Source organism: Anas platyrhynchos, chromosome 2 (assembly GCF_047663525.1).
Source record: "Anas platyrhynchos isolate ZD024472 breed Pekin duck chromosome 2, IASCAAS_PekinDuck_T2T, whole genome shotgun sequence".
Taxonomy (NCBI): domain Eukaryota; kingdom Metazoa; phylum Chordata; class Aves; order Anseriformes; family Anatidae; genus Anas; species Anas platyrhynchos.
Genome location: NC_092588.1, coordinates 134,352,381 through 134,365,633, shown reverse-complemented (window position 1 = coordinate 134,365,633; position 13,253 = coordinate 134,352,381). Strand labels below are relative to the sequence as shown.

Sequence of the window (13,253 nt, the reverse complement as noted above, 5' to 3'; positions counted from 1 at the left end):
CCTCAGCAGGGCAGAGCCATCCAGACCCGTGGCTGTTGCTTGTAGAGCAAATTTTATTTGCTGTGGAAATACGTTACATAACTATGAATTAAAAATGATAAAGATACATCCCAGGAAGTATTTTTATAGGTGTCCTGCCCTAGGTCACACTGATATTGTAATATTGCCTGATGCAAACTTGAATGCAGCAACAGTAAAACCTGAAAATTTATTAACCTGAGAAATGTATGGTTAAGCTTTTATAATGTATCATGGACCTACAACAGGGAACAGTACAAAATATGTCATTAATCTGTGTGAACTTTCACTAAACACACTAAAAAAATATTTTCCTGATTTCTATTGTGTCTTGGGGCCAGTTGTATCCATTTGTACCAAGCGAAGGGGGCTTTCTGTGCTAACGGAAAGCTGACATTTGTACTTCCAGAAGCTTTAAAATATTGCAGTCATGGGTACAGCCGTAGATAACCAATGAAACATGTTACTGCAGCAGTACAGATTAATAAACAGGGCCCAGTCACTGCCTGGAAGGAGAAAGCCCATGTGGTGATCATGCGATTATTCATGTTTCCTACACAACCTCCAAGCTGAAATTTTTCCAGGATCCAACAAAGGTTATGTTGCTGTTATCATTACAGGGGACAGAATTTATCATCACATATACATAGGGGAAAAAACAGTCTGTTTTTTTTTCCATATCCTATGCTCCTATGAAGGCAGGAGTCTAAGGAGCCTGGTAAACAAAAAGACCAGTAGAAGAACTGTTCTTTGGCTTTGTAGTACCATGACATTTCTTTCTGTTCCCTGTAAGTATGCCTCCAGTATAGGCCTGTTGCCAGAGGTTTCTTCAGTTGTGTGATTTCTGGTGTCCTTCCCCAGTTTCTTGGAATTTTAAAGTTAGCAAAACCTGAAGATAAGCATTTTACTGTAGATTTGCTCTAAGATTGGTAAAGAACAATTTCAGGAGGCCAGAACAAAGTAAGGACCCTAACTCCAGTTAGAGCACAAAAACAAGAACAGCAAGGCTTCAATATTTCGCTCAGCTTTCAGGACAGTTTTGAATTTTGTCCAAAGTTTTTAAAGCTGAAATCAGTGTTGTGTAAGTTTTACAAACTCTAACAACTGGTAGTTTGCAAAGGCCTATTTGCCTTTGCAAGGCAGGTAACTGATAATATACAGAGAATATTACAGAGATTAATTAGTTATTATAAAGGCAGAAGTCTCTCGGGTAAACTGCATCAATAAGCAAAAGGAATAAGACTATTAGATGTGCTTTTGTTGCAGCATTTGGAAAATTCTGCTCCAAATGGAAAGTAAATGTAGAGATATTTTCATTGCTGTGCACATAAAATAGTCACTCCTTGCTCTCAGAAGTATTTTGGGACTTAGCTCAGTTAAATATTTTCGTTCTTGTTTTATGCAGGCTGCATAAATAGAAACCACTTCTTTTAAAATGTAATTCATCAGCAGTAGGAGTTGGTGATGCCCTATGGGTATATGAAAGTGAGGGAAAAATATTTTGAGTCTCTAACAGAGATACAATGGTCTTGGATAACCTATTTTTCAGATTCCTGACCTTAACATTGGAAAAATGCTCACCTTATCACAGGAATATCACTTAGAAAAAAAAAATATTTGAAATCTTTATGAGATGTTAGACTTGCTTTCAGATGTTATGATTTGATAATGCTGTTGTTCTATCAAAATTGTCTTTAAACCATTGTAGTAAAAAATCAATTTACACTATCTTTGTAGTGGATTAGCTGGGTAGATAGCAAATATGTATGATAACAAAGTAATCAAAGCAAAAACTTAGATGGAAATTTTTATAGAAATGAATTAATTTTAAAATGTCAGAAATACATGGAGAGTTTTCCAGTACAAAAGAAAATCTATGGATTCATCAGTGAAGATGTTGATGCTTTTGGTAGGAACATTACTGTGGTCATGAGTGAAAGCTGTTCTTTGTGTGTTATATCTCCCAGGTGAACAGCAAATAACAGAACGTACCAAAAGCAAAAAATAAAACTACAAGGAAAGCCAAGCAGGCCATATGGTTCAATAATTTAAATCAAAACCAAAAAGGGCAAAAACATTTTTTCAACAGGTATTAAAAAAGGCAGAAAGAATCCATTGGCAGGACAACTGTGGAAATACTGCTAGAAGTTTTTGGATGTAGGAGAGCAGATCAGCAAAGGGAATAACAGTGTGGAGCTACTCCTAGATGGTAAGGTCTTCTCTGCTCAATACAAACAGCCGGCTAATTGCAATTGTCATTCCTACTTTAAATGAGCCTCTCTAGTCCTCTTGACAGAAAAATGATAACAGTATATATGAGATAGACACTGGAGGAATCAATAGCTGAACTGGCAGTAAAAATAACAAACAAAAAATCATTTTTTCCAGAATTTTATGTTCAGTGCCCTGTAAATAACAGCTATTTCTTTGTACCATTGCCCACTTTCTGAGTTGAGAATTGTTGGTTATCCCACGGGAAATTTATCTTAATTCTTATAAGTAATATGTGAAAAAGTCCAGAGTTCCAGGTAATAATATTGCAGGAGCTGCTGAATATCTTAGGTTGACTGATTTAATATCCATTTTAGACCATCAGATCAGCCAATTAGTCTTGGTCCTGAAATTAAAGTATCAAATGTTGTTGAATCATTAAGTATTCATTAGAACAATCAACTGATACGTTCTAAAAATAACACCACCTATTTTGTTATGTTTCAACTTAAATCAATGTCAACTGCATCCTAAATTGGAAGAAAATGAAGAAGCTTAGCTCTTAAAACTAAATGATTATCTAACCTTGGAGCTATTTCTAAAGCCTCCTTCATGAGTCTAAATTCCAAATGAAGACTATTAAAATGACTTCCTCTCACAGCATCTGGTTACGTGCCTAGCTGGAGCTGTGTGAGGGGCTGCAGCAGAGACATGTCCCACTCCAAAGAGCTTCTCACTATAAGAATGCTGTGTGAGGCCAGCTAGCTGCCTCTGCTATGTGGGTCTCTGCCAAAACACACATCTTCACATAATCCTGCCTGAAGACAAGTGTCTCTTGTGCTCCATATAATAAACCTCATTTTCCACCAACAAAACAATTAAATTATAGGTATGAATAAAAAACAACTTCTAAATATCTGTTACTCAGCACTTATGAACCAAGAGCTGCAGGTGAAACTCTAATTCTTAACATTCCAATGCAGAACAAAATGTCTTCCTGGGCTGGAAGTAAAACAAGTTCACACATATTTTGAGGCAATGTGACCATTTACAAAAGACAAAGCTTCTGTTGCTGAATCTACCTTTCTGACAAAGTGCACAACCTGACATTTAATCTTTCTTCCCACATTTTCCATGCTGCAATCTTTCCATGATGTTCTTACCTCCACGGAATTAATTTATTTGCTTATAGGAAAGATTTTAGGTCCGTTTGAACTTTAGGAGCATTTCTGTCAGACATCTGGGTAATAGTGTTGGCAGGGGGACAGTTGGACTAGATGATCTCAGAGGTCTTTTCCAACCTTAATGATTCTACGATTCTAGGTTTCTGTGTCTCAGTGGAAGTTTTTACAGGTCTTCACAGAAGCACATTGTTTATCATATTCAAATAATAAAATGTTGAACAGTTTTCTGTCCAGTGCAATGGTTTTCCAGTCACATATTCATTAGCTGCAATGAGAGATTGATCAAAACTGGACTGATCATTCTGTTATTATTTATTATTTCTTCCTCTTTTGATAAGAACTAGTTTGACAAATTCTAGCAAAGTTAGTTCCCTTTAGATGATTTGTCAAACACTTCTTACTCTTATGTTCTAGGTTCATATAGGGTTTGCAGGCAATTTTACTGTTCAGTTTTCCTTAAAAAGTCTTGATAGAAACCAAAGTCGTTCTCTAAGATATTCACCATGATCTGTTCATGGTCAAGTGTGCAAGTACTAATCTAGGAAATCTCCATTTAACTAAATCTAAATATCTTTCTCACTATCTATAAACCCCATAAAGTTTATATGAAAGTAAAATTTATAAATATATTTTATAATTATAGGAATTTATTTATTTATTTATTTATTTACTCTTTTCGGTACTGCAGAGAGTGTATCAGTTCCAGATATTCCATACATCCCATCTGAAAGTCTGAAAGTCTTAAGTCTGAAAAGATCAAAATAAAACACAGTACCTATTTGGGGGGAAACAAAAAAAAAAAAAAAAAAAAAAAAAAAGGAAGGAAAAAAGAAGGAAAGTAGGGGAAAAAAGGAAGGAAGGGAGGGAGGGAGGAAGGAAGGAGAAAGGAAGGAAGGGAGGAAGGAAGGAGAAAGGAAGGAAGGGAGGAAGGGAGGAAGGGAGGAAAGGAGGAAGGGAGGAAAGGAGGAAGGGAGGAAGGGAGGGAGGAAGGAAGAAAAGAAAAGAAAGAGGAGAGCATTAGGCACTTAGTATTTTTCACTATTAAATCAAAAGATTAGTGTTACTTTCTCTTTCAACTTCTTCAGATGCATAGCCTCCTGGCGAGTACTATGACCTTTCTACTTTGGAATACTGTCAAAGAATTTATCTTTGAAAGCATTCATGTTGATTAGAGCCAGGGAGGAACCTCCTGGGAACATTTTTCTGTTGATCCAGAACTCTCAGCTGTGAGCTCAGCTGGTGGGGCCTGATTCACAAGTGTCCCTGGGAAGGAGCATTTGGAGGCACCTGCCATATGGATGCAGGAGGCTGAGGCCACAGAGATATGTTTACTGATGGAGGAGATCTGTAGATGACAAAGATGTCTTCCTTCACTGCAGAAAAAATACCAAGAGGTAAAATTGCTTCATATAAGGGGTTTGGATATGGAACAAGAGACCTGAGTGAGATTGTTTAGAGTGGAAATGCACTCCCAGCAAAGAGTCCTGTTAAAAGTGTATGTCTATTTATGTAGGGCTTCGAAGCAATACATAAAAGCTTCAGGAAGGAGCATTCTCCATTTTAAAATGGACTGACCAAAGGACAAGCTAAACATCAGGGCATTCACGTCCTTCCATAGAACATTTCAGTCATATAACAATTCATTCCATTTAAATATGATTTTATTTTATAAAATGCACAATACAAGCCCTACCTTGTTGAGTACAGAAAAGTTTTAAACAAACTCAAATATTTCAGCAAAACATCAAAGATTGAATGCAGTTATCAGTATATCTGAATATCAGAATACTGTTATCAGTAGCTATTCTCCTCAGAGAGAGGAATAATTTCAGAACAGAAAGGGAGGGTTCCGTGTCCCTCGGGGCCTAACTCTGTGGACCTGGGTATCCATCACATTCATGTGCTTTTTTGGTCACATACTACAGTCCCTTTCCCTCAATCTTTGCTGCTTACAGGAGCTGTGAACGCATGTTGCTACCATTGAGTTCAGTGTCACCTTCAGAGATTAAGTTGGTTTTATGCCAGAGTAAAAGGGACTGAAAGGATATTTTCATGAACCATGTCAAGTCAATGTCAAGAAGCCATCTAAAGGCCTGCAAACTGGTGCCTTCCAGATTGTTTGAATTGTTCATATGGTCAAACAGATGGTTGAAAAGATATTTTAGAAAGATATCATGGAATAACCAAAGGAATAACACATTGGAAGGATTTTTTAATTTTATTTTTAATTTAAAATCTTATACTTGGATAGTAACTTATTAGAGAGTTGTATTGAATTATTAATCAAAATAAAATAAAATAAAATAAAACAGTTTCCAATATTAAGACTTTATCCTTTTCAATGCCATACAACAGATTCAGGAGACCCTTGAACATTGTAGATTCATTATGCTTTTTTCATTATCCAAATACATAAAATCTACCTTTGTGAAACTCCATGAGAAACAACATTTTTACTAGAAATCACATACAGATTACTCATACATTAAACAAATTATTTAAAAATCTGTAAAGAACCTTATTTCAAAAAAAAAAAAAGTTTGTATCCATTGTATTTGTTATATGATTATTATTATGTCATGTTTATTATTTGCCATTTCTGCAACACTGACTTTAGATTTAACTGATATATTTCATAAAGGTGTTAGCATTGATATTTTTTAAATATTTGGAAATACTTGCCAAAGCAAATATGGTTATTTTGAATGAACCGATATACTTTCTGCAGAAAAGCAGCATCCCAGCATTGTTCTACCATTTCATCAAAATGTTAATTAGAGACATTTCCTGCCAACTCCTCAGCATGCTTAGCTTCTCTGGTAGCCAATTAGGTACAAAGTTCTTTAGGGTGTATAAGTGGAAAATCTATGGAGGCTTCTGACCTAATTATCTTTTAAGATACAGACCTGAGAGTTTTCTGGTTGGTCCGTGACAGGATGTTCATTCTCTGTTCTCCCTGTTGTGGGTGCCAGTTAGAGAGACAACATTTCCATTTACACACTGCAGCTACTTCAGAATGGTGATCCTTTTATCCTCGCTTCATTCTTATCAGACTTTCCCTGTCTATCTCCCCCACTGTTTTTCTAACTTTTTTCACTGAGCTATTCCAAACTCAAAAAATCACTCCCATAAGTAACTTTCTTCCACACCACAACAAAATAGAAATATTTATGAAAAATGAGCTCAGTAAAAATATTGAATTATATTGAAATTAGCATATGGTACCTTAAAACTTATTATTTTTGTTTAAAATATGTTTTGGGTAGAACACCTGATTAATCTGTTTAAGGCTTGCTATGACTCTTTCAAAACCTCTTCCAGGCTGCTTGACCTGCGGTAGAAGTTGAATTAAGACAACCATCACTATTACTCCTACAGAGCAGGCAAAGAGTTTCTATGCAAAAGAGATAATTCCAGGTGTATGGGGACCACACTCTACACAGATCTCCACACCAAATGTCTCTGGAGCTGCAAAGGTACTACCAATGTGGCAGCCTGCAACGGTCCATCCCAAACATTATGTCACAACAGCATTGAACTGTGTTGGAAACTATTGCTAAAATCCTGGAAGGGTTTTCCCTGAAAAGGGAAGACAAATGAGAGGGCACAAAAAGAGATGAAGTTGGAGCATGTTGGGAAACCACAGTGCTCATATGAGGAAACAATGAGGGACTGAGGTGAGAACATAAAAAAAAATGAAACCTTATCCACCAATAAATAACACATGGTGTGCATATCTCTTCTGCTCCCTCTTGTACACACTTCCAAGGAACAAAGCTCCTTGTCCCTTTTGTCAAGCATTTCCCATAGGATTTCCCTTTGTTCCTTTTGCCACCCTTCCTGTCCACAAACTGCAACAGAAGTAACAACATTTAATCACAACTAAAATAAAATAAAGTAGCAAAGAGAGGAAAAGCTGCTAAAATGAAATTTCAAGGCAGTTTTTTGTTGTTGTTTTCAAATAAAAGACTCCTGTATAAAAAGTAAGTAGATTTTAATGAAGAGATACTTGATTGATCTCCAGTGTTGCTCTGACCTGCTTTGAGTGCTCTTACTCCATGACTGTGCATAGATCCCAATAGAAACTAGTTCATAAAGCTTATGAAGCGAACTATGTAAAAATAACGAGATCTTTAAATATAGTAAAGCCTCCACATTATATCAAATTAATAAACTCTTGAGTTGTATTTATTTTGGACAGTTTAACCAACTTTATGTCAAGTGACTCTTAAAGGCGATTTGCTCTGAAAAGCACAGAGTACCCTGGGTACATGCTTCTCATCTCTGACTATGAACAGTGCAATCCGGCATTTGGCCCTGTGGTAATAAAAATGTGGCTCCTGAAATTTATTACATTAAAAGCCGATGACAGCACGTAGAGTGATGACAAGTAGTTACAGATTAGGTCACCTCCAAAATATTTTTTGTACTTGGAAACGTGTTTTGTGCTGTTCCCTTGACAATAGGCATGTAACTGAAAATGTGATATAAAAAATATCTTTGGAGGACTAATTTCAATAAAAATGATGAATACAGGACAAGGCTAATTGATAGGTTGCCTTGGGCTTTAACTTCATTCAGCTATGAATGAGAAATGATCTGTGTACGTGTTAGAATCTATTGGATTATAATAGAATATAAAAATTATCATTGAGGGGTAGAAGTCCAGCTGGTTCTCTAAAGCTAACTTGTTCTATTTTGATTGCTACAGCTTTGGACAACTGTGGGGAGGAAACAAAGGATAAAAGATAATCCAGTTAGTCACAGTTTATAAATGTGCATCATTCATTGTAATAATAATAATAATAATAATAAAGAATTTCTAACACAAGCGTTCTCATTTAAAATTATTAACAATTAGTTAGTGATAATTGCCAAAAGGGCACAGATGCTCTAAAAACATTGTTGGTCCTCCGTGCTGTGTACAATAATGTGTAGGTAAGGTAATATAATATATTAAGCAACTGGTATGTTTGCCTCCCTTCCCCTTCCATCCACTTTTTTTTCCTTTTTGTTGTTGTTGTTGTTGTTGTTGTTTCTGTTCTTGCTTTTAACCTTACAGTAGTTCCATGAAAACAGGAAGCCTGGACTTTTCTCCTTGCTTGACTGTTGTTCTGTTCTATTATTTCTCACTTTCAATCTTCTATCTTTTGTCTAAATTACAGGCAATTTTGGGCAGCCTCATAGGATAGGAGAATCACCCAGAAATCCGGGTCCTTCTTAGCCACATGAGCTAGGGATACTTCCTCTGTTGTCTGCAGTGAAACTCTGGACATATCGATCAGTCTTTGTGAACCAGGGTTTGCTTCATGTTTGACCACAATTCCTCACCTTAGATCTGGAATACACAAGGGTCTGTACCATTGATCCTACTTGTGTGCTGAATGCATTTCTGCTTGCTTGCTTCCAAGCTGAGGTGCAACAGTACTGTAACAATAACATACTGAAAGAAATAATCTACCAAGCACAGAGGAAGTCTAGAAATGGCTAAATGTGATATAGAACAAAGGACTTGTTTGCCAACTGTCTAAAATTTCAACAGCACATTTCTACAGTCTTATCAGTGTATGGACTCACTCCACCATGCATTTATGGTCCCCAGTTATCTAGACCATGACAGACCACTTCTCACCACATGGGTTTCCTTCTACTGGAGGACAAAGTCTGGGGGAAGAGAGAAGGGAATCTGCACGTGCCTCTGCAGTTTGCTCTGCAGGGGTGCAGGCTGGTGTTCCCTGGACCTCATATCTGGAAAGTGTTCCTGAGTCTCACAGAGTAAACATCACTCTATTCTTTTACATTGCCATTGCAGACCTTCCACTGTACCTAGTACAGTGTCTTTAGGAGCACTAAACACCCATCCCTTCCTGAGAGGTAGCATAATCATCCATAGAGCCACCCGTTGGCAGCCAGAATTCAGCCTGGGATAGGCAGAGTTTGGTTGATTCATAGGCAAGATGGGAACTAACATGGGGTTTGGCTTAGTGCTTCAGAAATTCTGAGAAGCTCCATGTTTGAGAGAGAAATTCTTTTTATGCATTTTGTCAGAAAGCTGCAAAATATATGCTTATCTTTATTTTTAATTTTTTTTTTTCCAACCAGTGACTGAGAACATTCTGCAAATGTTCTGCAAGTGATTGAGAACATATGCTGAAAACAACCTACCTGCTCTTATAATTTAACTAAAGACCAGAAATCGGAAAGAAACATTAATGTAGAAATAATTGCATTTTACTAATGTTTTTCTGGAATATCAATATCTAAAAAATGCAGAAAAATCAGTCATACCTATTACAGAGGATCTGCCTTTCCTTCTGTTGTAAATAAAATCCTTAGCTGGAAGATTGAATAAGACTGATTTTTCTGAGCATGCCCCTTATCATTCTTATTGATCTATACATTTTAAAAATAACCTGTTTTATGGAAAAAAATAGATTATCAGATGTTCTCTTCAGTTGCTATGGGTTACATTCTTATCCCTCCTCCCCCCACTCCCCCCCCTCCCCTTATTTTTTTCTCCCAATCTAAGCTCAGCTCTAACAGGTTTTGGTATTGAAGACTGATTCAGAGGTCCTGAATCCAGTTTACCTCTCTATGGATTGGGAAAAGACCAGCTAAAAGGAACATTACAACATGATTTATTTTTTTCCACAGATATCATGAATGGGAAACCAAGCTCTTGCAGTTGGATGATGCATAAAATTCTGCAAAACACGAGAGCCAACTTTAACATTTTGGGGTTAATGTCTATGGGAAGTTCAGCTCAAATATGTGCAAAATATCTACAAGAAGGGGACACACTGGAATGCAAACAACCTGTGTATGTAAGACATATCAGTCTCTGAGCAGAATAAAGATAAATCAGCTGTCAATAACTGCATCCTACCATCCCTTGTATGCAGGTTTCGTGATCCTAGACTTCAAATCCAGTTACATTCCTTTCCCGTCCTTCAAATTATAATATTTTATTTGGAGTGGAAAGGAAAAGTTTATTTCACAATATAGAGATAATTCTTGGTAAATTTTGATATGTTGAGAGACCCAAATATTCAAACTTATTTCAGGCTAAACCAAAATTATTTTGATTTCAACCGTTGTGAGCTGAAAAAGCAATTATTGGCTGGCTTCTGTTATAAATAGCTAATATTTTAAGATCATAACATTAGTATCTTGCCATCTGAAAACCACTTTATGAAACAGTATGGTAGTAATTCTTCATTTCAAATATCCTGTTTTTCCAGAAAAAAAACTCCAGTGTAATTATTCACTAACAAGTGTTCCTGTAAGTTTTCTATTTTTGTCATCATATATCTTTTGCTATCTGTTTCCTTGCATGTCTGTCATGTGTTGTAAGCAAAGGGTTGCAAAGTCACAAACTTTAAATGCCACCATCTCTTGCAAAGGTATCACTCTTTTCAAGTATGCTGTTTCCATGGTGAATGACAAATAAAGAGATCCAAAACAAGAGCTGATGAGGAAAATAAAATTGGGTGTTATTTTAATTAAAATATATTTGTGTATAAAATGCAAGTGAATGACAGCAAAAGTAGCCTTCATGTGCTAAACTCAGGCTATGTCCTCTTACTGCATCTGTGCAATGCAACTCTCTCAAGAGGTATGTCTACTCCAAAAAACTGAAAGCAGAAATATCTGAGCTGACAGGCCTGAGCTGTTTTCTGAAGTACTCAAGATAGCATGCTCATGCTTTTACATGCTGCAGATCTACCATTGCATAGGGATTCTCTCCTTGGTAGATCCTTGTGTTTCCACACAATATACTCAATTTAAACAAAGAACATGAAAGCACGTGTTCCCTAAGGCATGAGCTGTAGCACATAGTTAGGAGGACAATCACCTCTAATCTAACCACACCAACAAGGAGAAATTAGCACATAAGAATGAGGAAATCATCTTACTGATTTTGATTTATTTTGTGTTCAGAAGTTGATGGCATTGATCACTACACATAAAAAGGCAGAGGTGGCAGGACACATTTCAGCAGATTGCTAAGGGGGTTCTGAGAGAGCTTTGGTGAAGTTGATTTTAATCAGTTATTGCCATTTTATGCAACTACATTATGTCAGTCACACCAGTCTTCATTTTGAGCTATGTGTGTAACTATGTATGGATCTTGTAGGTTTGTTTCTTCAGGCACTACATTTTCTTATTTGAATTTCTTATTGGCACCAATAAATATATTTTGGGGAGTCTCTTTATGTTCCATTCTCTTTTCCTACCTGCATCAATGGTTTCCTCCCTGCAGGCAGCTTTCATATGAGCTACCGCTATGGAGGCAACACTGTGCCCTTCTTCCTGGTCAAATGCTAATCAGGTTTTCTCAGTGATCAGGAAGACATTATGACGTTGTTGCTGGAAAAGTCTGTAGATATTGCAGATGGATAGAATGGTAAATAATACCGTGGATCATTTGGTAAATGGGCCGCTGTCAAATTTATTTTTCTATAGCCAAAGTCATGCCACTCCAATGAAGTAATGCAGATTATGCCTAGTGGCTGTGAAAAGGACATCGGGGTGATAGTGTGCAAATGTACCTAGTGTAAGCAGTTTGTTTAACACAGTGGCTACAAAAAACAAGAGTTACCAGGATGCACAGACAAGTAAAATCTATCTGCTGCTACTGACAAGAGCCTGCAAAGTGCCATCTCTGTGAAATAGAGCATATCCAGAGCACTGCTACTACCAGCAACCACCTGCAAAGGTTGTTGTGCACACGTGCTTACTAGCAGCTGGAGATTTGTAAAAGATTTAGCTGTTCTGACTGCAAGTCAGAAGGTCAGTATGCAGTAGTATTGACAAAAATGTCCACCCCCCTTAAGACATGTAACAGCAAAAGTTCAGGAACATGCATGTTGTTAGAGACTATCCCTTAGGTTGCAGGTTAAAATGGAGGTCAAGGCTATCACAGATAGAGGGTAATAGCCATCCACAAAACGAGCTGCTGGCTTTATCCCACTTTAAAACACTATTTTTGACTACCTGACATATTATGAACTTGAACAGAGAGACTGTCTTGTCATGATAGACTTTCAGAAATTGTTGAAGCATCTCTTTTCACCAATTCTAGGCTAAATTAATGATATAAAATTGAAAAGTGCAGCAGAGATGAATTGAAAACTATTTTCTAGAGTTTGGGCCTCATAATTGATAATGATTACTTACAAAGTATCTAATTAAGAGTGTTAAATTTCCTACAGAATTTCATAGAAAATATCGAGTACAGTGTTTAAAGTAAGCTTATTGACTGTTTTTGCTTAATGATGGATGAAATCAAATGCTTAACTGAAGTCTTTTAGTTCATTGTGATTAAATGCAAAATAAAATAAAATAAAATTTCCTGGAGAGCCAGGAACAAAAGCCAGTGACATCAGTAACAAGTTTTCTAGTCTGAGTGGGTTTTCAGTCAGATTATATGCAGAAGGTTCTGTGTGTGTGTGTGGGCATGTATGCCTGTGTATATAGCCAAAACCTATGACACTTCATCTGGCAAACCTTCTATTCGCATTAGTCACAGTTTGCTTGAAGAAAAACTGATGTATTTGTCCCTTGGTATTTAGCCATGGAGATACAATCACTAGTTAAGCAGAAACCACCTGGCTCATTTCGGTGATATGGTTGCCTGGTCTCTGCTCTAGGAGAAAAAGTACAAATCCTTGATAAATCATAGCCATACTGTATAAAACAATTTGTTACTGGATTCAGTAATTACTTCTTTTCCTGTAGGAAAATGCACTTTGAACCAACTGTTTCATCACATAAAAAACAAAGCTTTATGTTTTAGAGAAGGAAGCAGTTTTAATCTTTTTCTTATTGTTGTCCTTA

At 36.7% G+C, this 13,253-nt stretch overlaps 1 long non-coding RNA gene across 1 annotated transcript in view; it reads left to right on the top strand.

Moving 5' to 3' along the window:
* LOC119715883 (uncharacterized) overlaps positions 1-10,859 on the top strand; it is a 49,018-nt gene extending 38,159 nt beyond the window's left edge. Inside the window, exon 3 of the long non-coding RNA XR_011807283.1 lies at positions 10,068-10,859. This is a non-coding gene — a long non-coding RNA (uncharacterized lncRNA). The remainder of the gene's footprint in view (positions 1-10,067) is intronic.
* Positions 10,860-13,253: the final 2,394 nt, after the last annotated feature.